The following is a 21,517-nucleotide window of genomic DNA, read 5'->3' on the forward strand; positions in this document are numbered from 1 at the left end:
TATAGGCAGAACACTCTATGACATATATCTCAGCAAGATCCTTTTTGACCCACCTCCTAGAGAAATGGAAATAAAAACAGAAATAAACAAATGGGACCTAATGAAACTTAAAAGCTTTTGCACAGCAAAGGAAACCATAAACAAGACAAAAAGAGAACCCACAGAATGGGAGAAAATATTTGCAAACGAAGCAACTGACAAAGGATTAATCTCCAAAATTTACAAGCAGCTCATGCAGCTCAATATCAAAAAAACAAACAACCCAATCCGAAAATGGGCGGAAGATCTAAATAGACATTTCTCCAAAGAAGATATACAGATTGTCAACAAACACATGAACGTATGCTCAACATCACTAATCATTACAGAAATGCAAATCAAAACTACAATGAGGTATCACATCACACCTGTCAGAATGGCCATCATCAAAAAATCTACAAACAATAAATGCTGGAGAGGGTGTGGAGAAAACGGAACCCTCCTGCACTGTTGGTGGGGATGTAAATTGATACCGCCACTATGGAGAACAGTATGGAGGTTCCTTAAAAAAAACTAAAAACAGAACTACCATATGACCCAGCAATCCCACTACTGGGCATATACCCTGAGAAAACCATAATTCAAAAAGAGACATGTACCACAATGTTCATTGCAGCACTATTTACAATAGCCAGGACATGGAACCAACCTAAATGTCCATCAACAGATGAATGGATAAAGAAGATGTGGCACATATATACAATGGAATACTACTCAATCATAAAAAGAAACGAAATTGAGTTATTTGTAGTGAGGTGGATGGACCTAGAGTCTGTCATACAGAGTGAAGTAAGTCAGAAAGAGAAAAACAAATACCATATGCTAACATATATATGGAATCTAAAAAAAACCCTGGTTCTGAAGAACCTAGGGGCAGGAGAGGAATAAAGACGCAGACATAGAGAATGGACTTGAGGACACGGGGAGGGGGAAGGGTAAGCTGGGACGAAGTGAGAGAGTGGCATTGACATATATACACTTCAGAAGGGCTACGTCCTGGCTGGACCCTCACCAGGCAGAGAGAGATCAGTTCACAAGTTATGCAGCTGTAGGCTTCAGCTGCAAATGCTAGCAAAGTGAGCGGCTCCCAGATGGACAAGAAACATCACCCCCAAAGACCAGAGCACCGCTAAGCACCCCGATCCCCCCGCCATATGAGATGTGCGTTAAGCCTCACCCGCTCCATATACCATCTTAGAGAGAGAAGGGGGCAGAAAACGTATCTGAGAGATGGAGCATTTTTAGTCAAGAGGCGCTGGGCAAAACCAAATGATCAGATCAGACTAAACTTCAAGCTGGGATGGACATTTAATTATTTTTGCCCCACCCTACCAAGTTGTATTCTGAGTTTAAATCCTACAGCATATACACAAAATGCTTCATGATCAGAGGACTTGGGGGCAGTGGGAGAAGTAAAGTGGGACCATTTAACATCAAGGTCACTATTTCAACAAAACAACTTTAGAAACCCCCTCCGGGGGATGGTCATAGTGGCTCCTCTCGTGGTTTCGAGAATGGGCTGGATGGATTCCGAAGATTCTCAAACTGTTTTGGTGTCACTAGCTTCAAGTCGTGGAGTTTCACAGCCTGCAGGGGTGCTAATTAAAGTCAATATCAGCTCTTCGAACCTGCCACCACACCCCCAATAAACAAAGGCACGCCCTGGTCTGTCAGCCACATTGGACGCTCAGGCGGGGGACTGAACTGTAAGTGAAAAGCTGTCAGGGCCGAAATTGAAGCGGGTAGAGCTGTGAAGGGCTAGTGAAGCGTGAGCTGGGGGTGTGCAGGATGTGGAGGCTGCCCTTCTCATCTGGGCATACCTGGGAGCCCCGGTGCACTTCCTACTTGGGATGAAGAAATCCCTCCCAAGAGGGAAGTGCACTAGCCCAAGGCGTTTTCAGGTAGAGGAGTTGAGTCTTTGATGATGAAACGTTCATTGTAAAGAAACAGAATGGTTTTTTAGATATGACACCAAAGTGAACAGCATGACTGACAGGTGGGTCGCTGTCTTCAAGAGCCCTGGGAATCCCAGCTCTTAACAGAGACCTTGCCCTAAACAGGGCCCCATCACCCAGTCCCACTTCATATTAATAAAGGCAGCCAGTAGACATGGTCATTGCCCAGGTAGTTTCCTAGTAACTACTAACAGGCCAAAAGGCAGCTCTCAGTGGCTGGCATGCAGAAGGAGCACACAAGACAACAGTTGCTTTTCTTCCGGGCATTTGGGTCTCCCCAAGTGGGAGGCAGTGTGCGGAGGCACAGGAGGGAAGAGAGTGACACACAGATGTTCAGACCCAAAACCCAAGGAAAAGAGAAGCAGCTGTGCACGGTGCAGTGGTTCATTCTTATGTCCATTCGACATGCATTGACTGGACACTGGTCGTGTGCTGGACACGATCGAGGTATGGAAGGTACAGCAGCGGACAAAGCAGCATCCTTGCCCTCGCGGAGCTGATGCTCTAATATAGGAGACAGACAGTAGCCGACAGGGACTAGAATATCAAGTAGCGATGTGTGTTAGAAGCAAGCCGATCAGCAGGCTAGACCGTGATGGGGTGGAGGAGAGAGGAGCTGCCCTTTTATGAGGCGGCCGGTAACATCTCTCCAAGGGGTGATATTTGAGCAGGGACCTGAATCTCGCTGGGGAGTGAGCCACGAGACCCTCTGTGCGGAGAACATTCCAGCAGGAGAGAGCAGGACCAGGGAGGCCGGGGCTGAGAGCACGCTGGGAGATGAGGACAGACCCAGGGGCCGGGTCCCACAGGGTTTAGACCTGATTCTGGAAGAGAGAAGTCATGGAAGGGTTTTGAGCCACAAGGCTTGTAGTGAACGCCAAGCAGAGCGCAGGATGCAGGGACAAGAGTGGGAGCACAAGTGCCATTAGGAGACCGTGGCCGTGACTCAGGAGACGGGTCCAGGGAGGCAGAGGGGCATGAGAAGGAGCTGGGCTTCTCGACGGGGTACATTTGCTGAGAGAGGCAACTGCACGTACTGATGGATTGGGTGTGGGTGTGAGAGAAAGAGAGGGGCAAGGGCTGGGGGCCTGAGCGTGGAGGGGTACCTGGCTGACGCGGGGATGGGCTGGGGGGCCGTGGTGTCTCCAACGAAGGTCACTGAGCATCCAAGGGCAGAGAGAGAGACAGAGAGAGAGGATTATATCCATGTCTCTCCCCTCTCTTCTCCCCATTCTGCACCAATTCCTCTTCCTTCATCCTTCATCGGTCTTCACTAGCTCTTGCTGTCCTCGCTCTCTTGCCCCCCGCATGCGTTTCTCCATCTCTCTGTGGCACAAGTTCCCCCGGGGACACACCTCTGTCCCCACCCCACCCCCCCAGGTTGCTTTCTGTGGTGTCTTCACAGGTGCTTAAAGCAAATTTTCTCTCTCTGGTGAAATACAAATGGTCGAGCTTGAAACGTCCTTGATGTGAACGCTGCTCTTCCCTGGGCACAAGCCCCTCCCCCAAACCTTCCAGACAGGTTTCTAAGCCTCAAGGCTTTGAGGAAGACTTGGTGCCCACTGTCAAAGCATGAAGTTTACAAAGGTGGGAAGACAGGAGGACTAACTCCCTCCCCCACCCACAAGACACCAGTCTTTTGATTTTCCTTTATCACCCGTTCGTTTCTCTCTTTATTCCTTCATCTCTATGTCAGTATTCGACAGGAACAAGAGTGAGTCATGAAGTTTCCTTCCATTTCCAAAACAAACCTTTAACTTTGGAATGAAGAGGAAAGAATATTTTTTTTCTAAACCAAGAGTGTAAACCGGCTGGACTGTTTTGTAAAATGATCACACCCTCTCAACACTTCGCAGATTTGCCTGCTACCAGATGAGCGTTTTTTCCCTTCCTTCAATCAACTCAAGTAAATACACAACACTCAGCCAAATCACATCCGCTAGCAGGAGGAGAGGTTTTGAGATGTTTTCTTGTGAATTGTTTACCTTCATCTGAGACAGAAAAGGTGGCTCATCAGAACAAAGTTACTAAACGGATTTTCAGGGGCTGGCAGGGGACTGGCGGCAGCTGGAGGTCTGTTATGTAACTTTTGTTACATGTCTCTTTCCAATTTCAAGGTGTTCAGCAGACCCTGATTAATTAAGACAGGAATTGATTTATGTGCTTGGGCATCCCACCCAGCTGCGACAAGCCATTTCAAGCTCTGCGTTGGAAGACATTCTCATTGCTTCTTTGGTAATGCTGAGCCCTCGTTGGATGATAATGACAGTCCTCTGTTGTCACTCTGTGAATAATGCAGTAAATTAGAACATGACCCACGGAGCCTCGGTGCTCATGTGATCCTCTGGATGGAGGGACTCTGGTCCAATGACTTCAATGTATCCTGACTCTCCCTGGACACGTCCAGTGAGAGCCAATTCACGACTGTCGGGTAGCTGTTTGCTGTAGTTCAGCTGGGTCGGAGTCAAAGGCAGTTATTCACACAGGTTATTTCCCCCTTTGGGGATCCCTGTGGGGACATGTAACTCCAAGGAGCAACTGGAAAGATGCCCATCCAAGTCTGTTCTCATCCAAGGTCAGAATTCTCCAATTAGAGCTTGCTCCTTTGAGGTTAAGAGATTGTCACGATCTTTTCATTATTATTTATTGAGCAAACGTTTTGTGCCAGCCATTGTGTTATCTTCCAGGATGCAACTTCAGTAAGACCTATTCTTGGTCCACCAGGGGCTTATAGTCTAGTTCATTACATTTTAATTACTCTGAAATGGACAAAACAGTATCGGTCATTTATAACTTTCATCAATCACACACTAGTTTATTCAATGAGAATTTATTGACTAGAAGTGACAGTCTAGTAGGGAGAGAAACATGAGTAAGTCATTGTAACAGGAAGTTACAAGGGCTATAATAAAGCACCACTTATTTACTTGACCCTTTTTAAGGTAACTGGGCAAGGAAAGCTTTCAGAAATGTTAATGCAGAAAACCTAAGGGCACTGAACACCTGTAGCAGTGGGAGAAGGATGCTGCCAGAAAGATCTCTTCCGTTCTGATTCTGGTCAAGGGTAGCTCAGCCTGTTGCCAGCTGATGGACTCCAGGAGTCTCTGCACAAGACCTATAATCATTCTCACCTGTGAAGGTGGTGTGGCTAATGAGAGGTCTTGTGGTATTGGCTTAATGAGGTGAAACGATTAAAATGTAATTAGCACATTTATTATTTTAATATGAATCAGTGCTTCTAAAGCCCCTGAAAAGAATTTAATCTCCAAAATAATTTAAGCCCTTTCTACAAGCTCCTTCATACTATTAAACACGCCAATTTTTTTTCTTGGTATAAGTCACAAACTTCAGCCTCCAAATAGTCCCAAGCATATGAACGGCCAGGCTAAAAGTAATTAAATTTTATTGTAAATTGTTCTTTGGGCTTTTCTGAGACTCCCAAGGAAAGGCAAGGAAGAGCAGACCTCTTGCTAGAATCAAATTCTGATGGATTGGGATGAAAGAACTATGTGTTGGGTAAAACCAAAAATGATGCTTTCTGGCCGGAAGTCCTGCCTGACCCAGCCCGATGAAGGAAGGTAGGCAGGCAGGCAGGCAGGCAGGTTTGTGTTTTCTCCAATCACTTGTTGCCTTTGCACCTTCATGCATCAGGCTGAACAGAGAATCAATAACTAGTTGCCTAGCAGGATTTTTTAAGGTTATCACTCCCAATCCTTCATTTGATGGATGCTTAATGTTGATCATATTGACTGAGTTGAAAAGTTGCCTTCTGCTGCAGGTTTGATGAGTTACCATTTTCTGCCAGATAAAGAAGTTTCTACAAAGGAAGAAAAATTACTTTTCTGGGATCTTCTCTTGCTCTACAGAAACAGAAATGTAGCTAAGAGGCTTAAAATGGAAACACCAGACAATTCAGCCTTCGCCGAGGACTATGCCTACTTATTTCTGACAGAAAATTCCTCTTGTTTCATGCATATATTTTGCAAATCGCTTTTCCTTTTTGTAAGAAAGAATTTTTAAGGTGTATTTTCTTTGAAAACTCCAAAGCAAAGCAAAATCTATTAAATACCTGGGATATGGTCTTAGAATAATCCTAAGCAAGAATCAACATATGTCAAAAGATGTCACTATCAAAATTCTGATTTATTCTACAATAAATTCCTATTTATCCAAAATGTTTCTAAATTCCTGGATATTTTTAAAAATTCAGATTAAAAAGAGATACCAGAGAGTGCCAGCTTTGGCAATAGTCATGTCTCCTTTCCATATCTGTAACTGTTTTCTCCAACAATGAAAAACATGTTTTACTAACAAAAGTAGTGCTTGTTTCAGCTTTACTGCGGTATAATTGACATATAAAATTGTAATATATGAAAAGTGTACATGTGACAATTTGATGTACATATATTGGGTTGGCCAAAAAGTTTGTTCCGGAAAACCCGAACGAACTTTTTGGCCAAACCAATACATTGTGAAACGATGCCCACAATCAAGTTAACTAACACATCCATCACCTCATACAGTTATCTTTTTGTGTGTGTGTGAGAACACTTAAGTTCTACTCTCTCAGTAAATTTCAATTGTACACTATAGTATTATAACAATAGTCACCATTTTATACATTAGATCCTCACACATTATTCATCTTATAACTGAAAGTTTGTACCCTTTATTCCCATTTACCCACTTCTGAGCCCTTGGCAACCAGCATTCCACTCTCTGTTTCTATGAGTTTGATCTTTTTTTTAAAGATTCCACTAATAAGTGATACCATGCAGTATTTGTCTATTTCTGTCCGGCTTATTTTACTTAGCCCTCAAGTTTTGTCTATGTTGCTGCAAATGTCAGGATTTCCTTTTTTATGACTGAATAAAATTCCAGTGTGTGTGTGCGTGTGTATGTGTGTGTGTGTGTGTGTGTGTGTATCTCATACTTTCTTTATTCATTCTTCTGTCAACAGACACTTATGTTGTTTCCATACCTTAGCTATTGCAAATAATGCTACATTGACTATAAGGACTTGGAGGTACAGATATTTCTTCAAGATAATGATTTTATTTCCTTTGGCTAAATACCCAGAAATGAGATTGTTGGATCATATATTAGATCTATTTTTAACTTTTTGAGGAACCTCCATACTGTTTTCCACAGTGGCTGTACCAATTTACATTCCCTCCAATAGTTTACTAGAGTTCCCTTTTCACCACATCCTTGCCAACATTTATTGTCTTTTTGATGATAGCCATTCTGACAGGTAGAAGTGATATCTCATTGTGGTTTTGATTTGCATTTCCCTGATGATTCATGATGTTAAGCACCTTTTTATGTGCCTGTTGTCCATCTGTATGTCTTCTTTGGAAAATGTCTATTCAGGTCTTCTGCCTATTTTTTAATCGGTTTATTTGGTTTTTTGATATTGAGTTGTTTGAGCTGTTTATATATTTTGGATATTATTAATCCCTTATCAGACATACCATTTGCAAATATCTTCTCCCATTTAGTATGCTGTCTTTCATTTTATTGATGGTTTCCTACACTGTGCAAAAGCTTTTAAGTTTCAGGTTCCATTTCCCTTGCCTGAGGAGACAGAGCCAAAAGAAAATTGCTAAAACTTATGTAAAAGACTGTACTGCCTATGTCTATTTCTAGGAGTTTTAGGCTTTCTGGTTTACAATTTGGTCTTTAGTCCATTTTGAAGTTATTTTTGTATATAATGTGAGAAAATGTTCAAATTTTGTTCTTTTACATGTGGCTGTCCAGTTTTCCCAACACCATTTATTGAAAAAACTGTCATTTCCCCATTGTATATTTTAGTCTCCTTTGTTGTAGATTAAATGACCATATGTACATGAATTTATTTCTGGGTGCTCTTTAATTAATTTGGTTCCATTAATCTATGTGTTTGTTTTTGTGCCAGTACCATATTGTTTTGGTAACTGTAGTTTTGTAGTATAGTTTGAAATCAGGAATTATGATACTTCCAGCTTTCTTCCTTTTTCTCAAGATTGCTTTGGCTATTTCAAGTCTTCTGTGGTTCTGTACAAATTTTAGGATTATTTGTTCAAGTTCTGTGAAAAATGTCATGGGCACTTTGATACTAATTGCATTGAATCTGTAGATTGCATTGGGAAGTATAGACATTTTAATAATATTAATTCCTCTAATCCATGAACATGGGATATCTTTCCATTTATTTGTACTGTCTTCAATTTCCTTCATCACCATCTTATAGTTTTCAGAATATTGGTCCTTCACTTCCTTGGTTAACTTTATTCCTAGGTATTTTATTATTTTTTGATGCAATTATAAATGGGATTGTTTTCTCTTTCTGATAAGTTCATTATTAGTGTATAGAAAAGCAGCAGATTTCTGTACACTGATCTTGTATCCTGCAACTTTACGGAATTCATTAGTTCTAACAGTTTTTTTGGTAGAAACTTCAGGGTTTTCTGTATATAGTATCTGCAAATAGTGATGGTTTTACTTCTCTTCCTATTTGGATGCATTTTCTTTCTTTTTCTTGTTTGATTGCTATGGCTAGGACTTCCATTACTATGTTAAATAGAAACGGCAAGAGTGGTCATCCTTGGCTTGTTCCTGGTTTTAGAGGAAAAGCTTTCAGTTTTTTACCATTGAGTATGATGTTGGCTGTGGCTTTGTCATAAATGGCTTTTCTTATGTTGAGATATGTGTCCTCTATACCAATTTTGTTATAGCAAAAGCTAAGAGAATTCAGCACCACCAAACCAGTTCTACAACAAATGCTAAAGGAACTTCTCTAAGTGGGAAACACAAGAGAAGAAAAGGACCTACAAAAACAAACCCAAAACAATTAAGAAAATGGCCATAAGAACATACATATCGATAATTACCTTAAACGTGAATGGATTAAATGCTCCAACCAAAAGACACAGGCTTGCTGAATGGATACAAAAACAAGACCCATCTAGATGCTGTCTACAAGAGACCCACGTCAGACCTAGGGACACATACAGACTGAAAATGAGGGGATGGAAAAAGACATTCCATGCAAATGGAAATCAAAAGAAAGCTGGAGTAGCAATACTCATATCAGATAAAATAGACTTTAAAATAAAGAATGTTACAAGAGACAAGGAAGGACACTACATAATGATCAAGGGATCAATCCAAGAAGAAGATATAACAATTATAAATATATATGCACCCAACATAGGAGCACCTCAATACATAAGGCAACTGCTAACAGCTATAAAAGAGAAAATCGACAGTAACACAATAATAGTGGGGGACTTTAACACCTCACTTACACCAATGGACAGATCATCCAAAATGAAAATAAATAAGGAAACAGAAGCCTTAAATGACACAATAGACCAGATAGATTTAATTGATATTTATAGGACATTCCATCCAAAAACAGCAGATTACACTTTCTTCTCAAGTGCGCACGGAACATTCTCCAGGATAGATCACATCTTGGGTCACAAATCAAGCCTCAGTAAATTTAAGAAAACTGAAATTATATCAAGCATCTTTTCTGACAACAACCCTATGAGATTAGAAATGAGTTACAGGGAAAAAACCGTAAAAAACACAAACACATGGAGGCTAAACAATACGTTACTAAATAACCAAGAGATCACTGAAGAAATCAAAAAATACCTAGAGACAAATGACAATGAAAACACGATGGAGGCTTCCCTGGTGGCACAGTGGTTGAGAATCTGCCTGCTAATGCAGGGGACATGGGTTCGAGCCCTGGTCTGGGAAGATCCCACATGCCGCGGAGCAACTAGGCCCGTGAGCCACAACTACTGAGTCTGCGCATCTGGAGCCTGTGCTCCGCAACAAGAGAGGCCACGATAGTGAGAGGCCCATGCACCGTGATGAAAGAGTGGCCCCCGCTTTCCGCAACTAGAGAAAGCCCTCGCACAGAAACGAAGACCCAACACAGCCAAAAATAAATAAATAAATAAACGAATTAAAAAAAAATTCTAAAAAAAAAAAAAAGAAAAAGCGACGATCCAAAATCTATGGGATGCAGCAAAAGCAGTTCTAAGAGGGAAGTTTATAGCAATACAAGCCTACCTCAAGAAACAAGAAAAATCTCAAATAAACAATCTAACGTTCCACCTAAAGGAACTAGAGAAAGAAGAACAAAACCCAAAGTTACCAGAAGGAAAGAAATCATAAAGATCAGAGCAGAAATAAATGAAATAGAAACAAAGAAAACAATAGCAAAGATCAACAAAACTAAAAGCTGGTTCTTTGAGAAGATAAACAAAATTGATAAACCATTGGCAAGACTCATCAAGAAAAAGAGGGAGAGGACTCAAATCAATAAAATTAGAAATGAAAAAGGAGAAGTTACAACAAACACCGCAGAAATACAAAGCATCCTAAGAGACTACTACAAGCAACTCTATGCCAATAAAATGGACAACCTGGAAGAAACGGACAAATTCTTAGAGAGGTATAACCTTCCAAGACTGAACCAGGAAGATATGGAACATATGAACAGACCAATCACAAGCACTGAAATTGAAACTGTGATTTAAAATCTTCCAACAAACAAAAGTCCAGGACCAGATGGCTTCACAGGTGAATTCTATCAAACATTTAGAGAAGAGCTAACACCTATCCTTCTCAAACTCTTCCAAAAAATTGTGGAGCAAGGAACACTCCCAAACTCATTCTATGAGGCCACCATCACCCTGATACCAAAACCAGACAAAGATACTACAAAAAAAGAAAATTACAGACCAATATCACTCATGAATATAGATGCAAAACCCCTCAACAAAATACTAGCAAACAGAATCCAACAACACATTAAAAGGATCATACACCATGATCAAGTGGGGTTTATCCCAGGGATGCAAGGATTCTTCAATATATGTAAATCAATCAATGTGATAAACCATATTAACAAACAGAAGAATAAAAACCATATGATCATCTCAATAGATGCAGAAAAAGTTTCTGACAAAATTCAACACGCATTTATGATAAAAACTCTCCAGAAAGTGGGCATAGAGGGAACCTACCTCAACATAATAAAGGCCATATATGACAAACCCACAGCAAACATCATTCTCAATGGTGAAAAACTGGAAGCATTTCCTCTAAGACAAGGATGTCCACTCTCACCACTATTATTCAACATAGTTTTGGAAGTCCTAGCCACAGCAATCAGAGAAGAAAAAGAAATAAAAGGAATCCAAAATGGAAAAGAAGAAGTAAAACTGTCACTGTTTGCAGATGACATGATACTATACATAGAGAATCCTAAAGATGCCACCAGAAAACTACTAGAGCTAATCAATGAATCTGGCAAAGTTACAGGATACAAAATTAATGCACAGAAATCTCTTGCATTCCTATACACTAATGATGAAAAATCTGAAAGAGAAATTAAGGAAACACTCCCATTTACCATTGCAACAAAAAGAATAAAATACCTAGGAATAAACCTACCTAGGGAGACAAAAGACCTGTATGCAGAAAACTATAAGACACTGATGAAAGAAATTAAAGATGATACCAACAGATGGAGAGATATACCATGTTCTTGGATTGGAAGAACCAATATTGTGAAAATGACTATACTACCCAAAGCAATCTACAGAGTCAATGCAATCCCTATCAAACTACCAATGGCATTTTTTACAGAATTAGAACAAAAAATCTTAAAATTTGTGTGGAGACACAAAAGACCCCGAATAGCCAAAGCAGTCTTGAGGAAAAAAAACAGAGCTGGAAGAATCAGACTCCCTGACTTCAGACTATACTACAAAGCTACAGTAATCAAGACAATATGGTACTGGCACAAAAACAGAAATATAGATCAACGGAACAAGATAGAAAGCCCAGAGATAAACCCACGCACCTATGGTCAACTAATCTATGACAAAGGAGGCAAGGATATACAATGGAGAAAAGACAGTCTCTTCAATAAGTGGTGCTGGCAAAACTGGACAGCTACATGGAAAAGAATGAAATTAGAACACTCCCTAACACCATACACAAAAATAAACTCAAAATGGATTAGAGCCCTACATGTAAGACCGGACACTATAAAACTCTTAGAGGAAAACATAGGAAGAACACTCTTTGACATAAATCACAGCAAGATCTTTTTTGATCCACCTCTTAGAGTAATGGAAATAAAAAACAAAAATAAACAAATGGGACCTAATGAAACTTCAAAGCTTTTGCACAGCAAAGGAAACCATAAACAAGACGAAAACACAACCCTCAGAATGGGAGAAAATATTTGCAAATGAAGCAACTGACAAAGGATTAATCTCCAAAATATATAAACAGCTCATGCAGCTCAATATTAAAAAAACAAACAACCCAATCCAAAAATGGTTAGAAAACCTAAATACACATTTCTCCAAAGAAGACATACAGATGGCCAAGAAGCACATGAAAAGCTGCTCAACATCACTAATTATTAGAGAAAGGCAAATCAAAACTACAATGAGGTATCATCTCACACCAGTTAGAATGGGCATCATCAGAAAATCTACAAACAACAAATGCTGGAGAGGGTGTGGAGAAAAGGGAACCCTCTTGCACTGTGGGTGGGAATGTAAATTGATACAGCCACTATGGAGAACAGTATGGAGGTTCCTTAAAAACTAAAAATAGAATTACCATATGATCCCACAATCCCACTACTGGGCATATACCCAGAGAAAACCATAATTCAAAGAGACACATGCACCCCAATGTTCATTGCAGCACTATTTACAATAGCCAGGTCATGGAAGCAACCTAAATGCCCATCGACAGACGAATCGATAAAGATGTGGTACATATATACAATGGAATATTACTCAGCCTTAAAAAGGAACGAAATTGGGTCATTTGTTGAGACGTGGATGGATCTAGAGACTGTCATACAGAGTGAAGTAAGTCAGAAAGAGAAAAACAAATATCGTATATTAACACATGTATGTGGAACCTAGAAAGGTGGTACAGGTGAACCGGTTTGCAGGGCAGAAATTGAGACACAGATGCAGAGAACAAACGTATGGACACCAAGGGGGGAAAGTGGCAGGGGGGTGGTGTTGGTGGTGTGATGAATTGGGCAATTGGGATTGACATGTATACACTGATGTGTATAAAACTGATGACTAATAAGGACCTGCTGTATAAAAAAAATAAAATAAAATTCAAAAATTAAAAAAAAAAAACTGCCTTTTTTTTTCATGTGGAAGTTTTATCTCTTGAGAATCTAAAGATAAATCAAGTCTGTCTTTAAAACCAACAATCCAACCCAACATTGACAAAAAAAATTAGCCTTTTGTACCCAAATAAGCAAGTGGATTCTGCTTCTATGGATGTTCAAGTTCACAGGTATTCTCATCTGTATTGTAAAGATACCCTGCACCTGAAAAAAAAAAAAAATACGTGTAAAAATGTGCTACTAAGCACTCTCACAGTCTGCAGATTGAAACAGCCTTTTGGAAAGCAATTTGGTTAAACACACCAACAGTTTTCAATGTAATGCTCCTTTGAGTAATTCATTCTTAGGATGTTCTCAGAGATGTGGACAAAGGTGTAGTGTTCATTTATGCTCACACTTTTGTAACCTACAATGGTAAAAAGTTAGAAAGAGCCAAACGTTCCACAAGGAGGAATGGTTATATAAGTTATAGCATGTATTTAGAATAGATTGTTACATAGGCTTAAAAAAATCTTTGAAGAATTTGATTTAAAACAAGGTGGAAAAAAAGTAATATAAAAATAGATATGTATAAGCCATAATGAGACACCACTTTACACCCATTAGGATGGCTATTATCAAAAATAAAATAAAATAAAATAACAAATGTTGGTGAGAAACTGGAGCCCTTGTGCACTATAGGTGATAATGTAAAATGGTACAGCTGCTGTGGAAAACAGTATGGCAATTCCTCAAAAAATTAAACATAGAATTACCAAATGATTCAGCAATTCCACTTCTGGCTATATACCCAAAGGAAATGAGAGCAGGGACACAATCAGATATTTGTACACCAATGTTCATAGTAGCGTTATTCGAAATAGCCAAAAGGTGGAAGCAACCCAAGTCTCTATCAATTAATGAATGGCTATAAAAATGTGGCGTATTCATACAATGGAATATAATTCAGCCGTAAAAGGGAAGGAAATTCTGACATATGCTACAACATGGATGAACATTTTAGACATTATTCTTAAGTGAAACAAGATAAGTCACAAAGGGACAAATACTGTATGATTCCAAATATATGAGGTACCTAGAGGAGCCAACTTCATAGAAACAGAGAGTAGAATGGTGGTTGCCAAGGGTTGGGAGTAGGGGGAGAGGAAATGGGGAGTGACTGTTTAATGTGTATACAGTGTTAGTTGGGGAAGATGAAAAAGTTCTGAAGATGGATGGTGGTGATGGTTGCATAACAATGTTAAGGTACTTAATGCCACAGAACTGTACACTTAAAATGATTTAGATGGTAAATTTCATGTTATGTATATTTTAACCAAATAAAAAATAACACTGGTACATGGATATATACAATGTGTATGTATATTATATATATAATATGTATGTGTAGTATATATAATATGTATGTGTAGCTTTATATATACAGTAACATATAAGTCATATTATAAAAGGTATGTGGTAAGTAGGTTGATAGGTATAAAAATTGATACATTCATGGTATATTCATTTCCTGTCACTGCTATAACAAATAACCATGAACTTGGTGGCTTAGACAACGTACATTTATTCTCTTACAGTTCTGTGGGTCAGAAATCAGTATCACTGGCCAGAATCAAGGCGTCAGCAGGACTGCCCTCTTTCCAGAGGCTCTGGAGAGAATCCATTTCCTTGCTTTTGCAGCTTCTGGGAGCTGCCTCACTTCCTTGGTTCATGGCGCTTTCCTCCATCTCCAAAGCCAGTGGCACAGTGTCTTGCTTCAGTGGTGACTTTGCCTTCCTCTTCTGTGTCAAATCTCCCCCTGCTTCCCTCTTCTAAGGACAGGTGTGACTGCACTTAGGCCTCACCGGATTAGCCAGAATAATCGCCCCATTTCAAGATTCTTAATCACATCTTTTGTCATATAAGGTAATATTCACAGGTTCTGGGGACTAGGATGTGGATATCTTTGGGGGTCACTACTCAGCTTACCCACACATGGATGGACAGAAGGAAAGAAAGAAGGAAAGACTATGGAAAGAAATATAATAAAACATTAATACTAGCTAAACGGGGATTATAGAACCATGAATTATTCTCCTCTGCATACTTTTATAGAGTTTACAAGCTTTTTGCAATGAACAAGTTTTATAATGAAAAATGCTACCTATTGTTATATGAACTTTTAAAATAATGCAAATATAACGTAGTGTATTTGGGGTGCTTTTCCACGTGTGCTGTGGATTTCACTAAACTACTCATCATGTCTGATAATTCTCCTCATGACTGGAATAATCCATTTGTAAAACGTCAATCCTGTAACAGGAATATTGTCTATAATTGTAGAACCAAAACAAGTTTCCCACTTATGTCTATTCAGGACTCAATCCAGTCAAAATTAAAATAAAATTTCTATAGAGAAGGTTAATGTACAAAAATGTGATGCTACATTTGATAAGGTACTTGACAAAACCCAAATCACCTTCTCTTAATTAGCAATGGCCTTGATTTGCACCCAGTTGGCTCATCCGTGATATTTATAGCTCCCTCTGGAAAATTCCCCATATCATCCCTATTAACGTTGCTTGCCCCTGAACTCCCTTTGTGCCTCTGGTATTCATAATTAGAGTCACACACACTGTCTATAAATGAGGTATGTCTGATGTGGTGTTGCATTCATTTTTCCGTAAAGCATGGAGAAAATCAAACATCTCCCAAGGGTCTCCATTATCATTCTTTGGTTAATGAAGATTTTTTATGTTAAGCCAGGCACATGCTGGATGCCTTCTGCGGAGGACTTCATCCCAGCTCCTGCTCTATCCTGCCAGGTGAGTGCCAGCATCACTGTCATCTTAGAGAGGGAGAAGCCGCAGCTCACAGAGGCCATGTAGGTTGCCCAGTGTCACCCAGCTAGTAATTGTTGGAGATGTGGGGGGAAGGCATTGGTGAAGAGTACAGAACTTACGCTACAGCTAATCACACACTTGTCCACTGAAAGACAAAACCATTCATCTCAGGCCAGCCGGTTCATTAACAAACACCTAACATCTGCTCTCCTCAATCTCTTCAAAGTTTCAAACCATGCAAAGAAAGCGGAAGAGATGGCTCTTGCCCTTTTATTTTTTAAGTTTATTTTATTTATTTATTTATTTATTTTTAAAAGTCTTTATTTGTTACAATACTGCTTCTGTTTTTTTTTTTTTCCTTTTTCTTTTCTTTTTTTTATGTTTTGGTTTTTTGGCCCTGAGGCATGTGGGATCTTAGCTCCTGGACCAGGGATCGAACCCGCACCCCCTGCACTGGAAGGCTCTAGAGTGCAGGCTCAGTAGTTGTGGCGCATGGGCTTAGCTGCTCCGCGGCATGTGGGATCTTCCAGGACCAGGGATCCAACCGGTGTCCCCTGCATTGGCAGGTGGATTCCCAACCACTGTGCCACCAGGGAAGCCCCACCTCCTCTGCTTTTGAATCTGCAGTGAAGGATGTTCAAGACGTGAATGATACAAAGTCCTGGAGGGAGTCAGTTCACTACTACTCTCCATGAGGCCAGGGAATGTGACTCATTGTATACCCAACCCTTAGAACAGGACCTGACCCAATAAATGTTTGATAAATGAACATATAAACGAATGGACTGAATGAATATGAATGAAGGCACAAATGCCACATGACAGTAAATTCTTCCCCTCTTGGGGATCTCAGCCAAAGCAAAAGGAGAGGTCATTTGCACAATCAGCATTTTCTCTCTCTAATATCATCAGCATTGTTTGAGCTCATGGAAAAAAAAGTTTAAAAGGTAGATATAAATGGTTTTTCCCCTATTATAGCAAATTTTAGCAGTACAAAATAATCAAGGTTTTTCAGATTTTTACCTTTCAGGAGTCAGCGAAGTGGCCTGTATTCGTAAAATCAAAGTGATTGGCAACACACCCATCCCACTAGAGTAAGCACCCACGTCTTTTCCCTACAGAAGGAAGGCTTGGTCCCACTAGAATCCTTTCCACTCTCTCCCCATTTTTAAGGCAGTCGTGACTCCGTTACTCTTTCCTGTTTTTCCCCCTGCTCCCCACCCTCAAATGTGCCCACAAATGTTGGCTACTTATACTACCAAACCCTTTGTAAAATTCGTTTCTGCTCTCCACCATCCAGAAATCTCAACCTCCCCACCACACACTTTGTGAGTCAAAATTTAAAGGTGGCATCCAAAGCCAAACCTCACTTTTCACTTAATAAAACCCAATAATTACTGTGCTTTCTGAAGTCAGATCCTCCTGCTAATCCGATACAAACCATCTAAAATTAGCGTTTTCCTTCCCCCTCAATGCCAAGGGTGGTAAGTGACTCAGCCCTGCCAGGCACCAGCCCCTTCAGCTTCCAGGGTCTGTGCTGACACCCCGTCATGACACACTGCCTCATTCTGTGACATTTCTTCTACATCTTTTCATTCACCCCAGTGAACCTCCTTCATGACACACTCCCTCATTCTGTGACATTTCTTCTACATCTTTTCATTCACCCCAGTGAACCTCCTTCACTTCAGCACCACCCCCCTCCCCCGCCTTCTCTAGTTTAAGCTACGTCAGGCTTGGCTCTTTTGCCACGGATGAGAGCAGAAGATACTCTGTTATCTGACAACGGGGGAAGAATTTCTCTTTATCTATTTTCTGGTTAAAGGAAAGGAATCACCCTTATCATCCTTGGGTGGCCAGCCTTCAAATACAGTAATTCGCACGGTAAAATGTGCCTAATACTGAAGCTATACCGAATTTTCATGGGTCTTGGATGATGAAGGCTCTTGTGGGAATACTGGAATACTTTCGGCTCATCGTTATGAATATCACTGATCACTGAATTTAAATTGTATTGGTTTTGTAGTTGTATTTGTATAACTCTATTCTGGTTGTATATCAGTATAGGTAAAATAAGCTTGAGGAATTTATCCCTGATTTTATGACAGTACACATGCAAGCAATGTCATAATAAAACTAAGTTTTAAGTCATGCTTAAAAACTTAAAACTAAGTTTTAAGTCACGCTGCAGGGGAGGGGGGATTGCCTGTGAGAACATGTACTCTTTCAAAGGGGTCCAGGCTTGAAAGACACTGATCTACATATGCATTTCCTTTTTAAAATAAATTTGCTGCTTTTGAATCTTATCACTGGTTTAACAGCAATATCTACGATTTCATTCGAAATATACTGAATTTAGTATCTTAATAGCAAGTAATTCTAAGAAACAGTTAAAGATGATGACTTTAGTGTGTACTATATATTTTATGGTGGCTGAATTTTATATATTACAGTATGTATTATAAGATTTTTAAATTAACCTGCTTTTCACTCAGAACCTCAGGGTGTTTATGTGTATTCATGCATTGTGCATTCAAGTAAGTGAAACTGAAAATCTGGATTTTATACTTACTATTCAAATACAACCTATATTAATAAGCCAAATTATATGAAACTAACACAAATTTCAGAAAAAGTATCTTACTGAACTATTAAAGGTTTATCAGTGAAAATAAAGAGTTTTGCAAATACAGCAGACAGTGCTTTGGTCTAGATTTCAATACTGGTCCTCTGTTGCCAGGTACTTAGATTTCTTTCAGTTCTTCTGTTTGCCATCTTCCTTGAGAAGAAGCTGATCTTGGTTATAACGATTGAGGAGGCTAGCTTTACACTAGAGGGAGGAAGAAATCCTTTCATCATACTCCAGGAGAGGCTGTCATATATAGAAATCTTCGCATGTATATCATCTTCCTTTGCTTTTGCTAAGATCCACCCAGCCAATCTTCCACCATCAAATGTTTGTGTAAAACATACTTCTCCTCTAGGTTGAGGTGTCTTATATTTAATCCCTGAGGAGAGTTCACCTTCGTTAACATCAGTCTCTTCTGAATTTTCCTCAGTCTTTCATCTCAAACACCATCATCCATAAATTCTGCATAAACTGAGATAAGAAGATGCACATGTAGCCAAAAGCCTTGGAAACACTTATTGTCTGTCTCGTGCGCCCATTTTCGGCAGGGGCAGTTCAGATGTCTTTGTCGCTGCCACTTGGTCCATGTATCTCCCGAGACCTGAAGTATTTTTAATTAATGATATTTAACACTATTCACCAAGACAACTGGATTTCAGATATTTGCACTGAAAACACGCACAAAATAAATGCCTCTTCTTTCCTCAAAGAGGATTATGCCTCATGATTAAAGACAGGTAACCACTGAAATTCTTTCAGATAATCTGGAATGAAATGTCACTTTTCTCTATTCTGGTTTCTCTCTGGGTGAAAGAACAAACAGAACTGTAAAAAGTTCAAAGTTCTTTTCTCAGCTTCTGCAAGCTTCATACTCTATAGGTTGCCATATGTATTTGCGTTATGGAAGGCAAAGACTGTGATAAACATCATTCATGAGTCTGTCTGGTTTTTGTTTCTTCCATTTCATGGCATATCTGCTTCTCAAGGTTCTCAAAAATCATTTAATCCAAGATCCTTTCCTAGACAACAATTCCAGAGATTGCTTGTTTTATGAGTCTCCAAAAGGCTATAATAATACTTAAAAGCAAGGGAGGAGGCAAAAGAGATCTTTGAAAATTATATTTGAAGAAGGGAGAATGTAAATGGAATTAGCTATTCCAAGTGTTGAGAAATACGACCAAGCTTAGGAGTTAGCTCACTTAAGTGCTAACTTTTCACTCAGATTATTCAAAACAGCATCTATTTCAAGTTGGATTTGTTGCCGAGCTAACCTTTTTTAAAGTACAGTAATATTTATATCTTTGTTGTAAAAATTCAAAACAGTGCAGAAAGAGTGAGAAATATCCAAACCATGAGGCCCTCACCCCTGGTCCCCCAGTCCTATTGCCCAGAGGGAACCACTTAAGACATTTTGTGGGGCTTCCCTGGTGGTGCAGTGGTTAAGAATCCGCCTGCCAATGCAGGGGACACGGGTTCGAGCCCTGGTCTGGAAAGATCCCACATGCCAAGGAGCAACTAAGCCCATGCGCCACAACTACTGAGCCTGCGCTCTAGAGCCCACGAGCCACAGCTACTGAGCCCACGTGCCACAACTACTGAAGCCTAGAGCCCGTGCTCCGCAACAAGAGAAGCCACCGCAATGAGTAGCCCGTTCGCCGCAACTAGGGAAAGCCCACTCCAAGCAACGAAGACCTAACGCAGCCAAAAATAAATAAATAAATAAACTTATGAAAACTAAACAAATAACCACTCAATTCTACCTTCCCATCCCACCCTCTTAAGATAACTAAGTAACCTGCCTCTCCTCCTCCTGTCTTCAACCCAGCACAGCTAGTCCCCAGAACGCCCCTGAAACTGCTCTAGTGAGGGTCACCCGTGAGAGGGGTCCCATTCCCAGATCTCTCGGCAGCACCAGGCTCTGTGGCCAGGCCTTCAACTCTCTCTTCCTTTGCTTTGCCTGACGTGGCCCCCTCTACCGGTCTCATTTACCCCACACGGCGGCTCCTCCCTTGGCTTCCCCACCTCCCCGGTCCCTGGTCCGAGAATCAAGTTCCATCTTTTCTTCAGATTCTCCAGCTGCGATCCCGTCTGCACCTCCACCCCCACGTGGAAGTCTCCCAGTTCTAACGCCATTCTTCCAAAATCCCAAAGTCAGGCATCCAACTGCCGGTATTCAGCCACAGGAAACTTGTCCAGAGCTCCTTTCTCCTCCCCGCCTACATTCTCTGCCTGCGCCAACGGTGCCAGCAGCCATCATCCTCCAAAGCCCGGTATCTGGAGCCACGCTTAGCTCTGGCTGGACAGGGCACAGATGTTCCACTCTCTGTCCCCACCTCTGCATTGCCGTGCACTCTGTCCTTCCTTTCTTTAAAAAATACATTTGACACACACAAAACATTATCTACAAAGTCACCATCCCAGATTTTGGCTTATTATTCCCTTTTTCCTTTATTATTTTTATGTTTAATACATTACGTACAACATATTTAATACATACAGAATTCTACGATATACATGAGTTATAAAGCATAATATAATAAACCATAAACCTACCATACAACCCAAGAACGAGAGAACATTACTAATAACTAGCAACCACCCATGTGTCCCTCTGTTATCCGTTCCCTCTGTTTCCCTCTCAGAGGTAAGCAGTAGGCTAAATTTTGGTTTATCATTGTTTTGTTTTGTTTCTTACAGTATAGTTTTGCCATTTATGTATGCTTAGACAACGTACTCTTTGGTTTTGCTTGGTTTTGAGCTTAATAAAAATAGTCTCAACCATACCCTGGGACTTGCTTTTTTTTCTTAATATTTTCTGAGATTCATTCTTATTGTCAGGTATAGCTGTAGTTCACCTCTTGTCACTACGGAATAATATCCCTTCGTGTGAATA

The 21,517-nt window shown here is 40.2% G+C and overlaps 1 protein-coding gene across 2 annotated transcripts in view; it reads right to left on the bottom strand.

Moving 5' to 3' along the window:
* Positions 1-4,716: 4,716 nt before the first annotated feature.
* The window catches only part of MTR (5-methyltetrahydrofolate-homocysteine methyltransferase), a 130,367-nt gene continuing 113,566 nt past the window's right edge, over positions 4,717-21,517 (bottom strand). The window contains exon 34 of one of the 2 annotated variants that reach the window (XR_011074468.1): positions 4,717-4,753. The gene's annotated coding sequence lies outside the window, so the exon portion shown is untranslated. Of the gene's footprint in view, positions 4,754-13,311; positions 13,378-21,517 lie in introns of those variants that run through there. The other variant, XR_011074469.1, reaches the window with a different exon arrangement.

This window comes from Eschrichtius robustus, chromosome 7 (genome assembly GCF_028021215.1).
Source record: "Eschrichtius robustus isolate mEscRob2 chromosome 7, mEscRob2.pri, whole genome shotgun sequence".
NCBI classification, from domain to species: Eukaryota; Metazoa; Chordata; class Mammalia; order Artiodactyla; family Eschrichtiidae; genus Eschrichtius; species Eschrichtius robustus.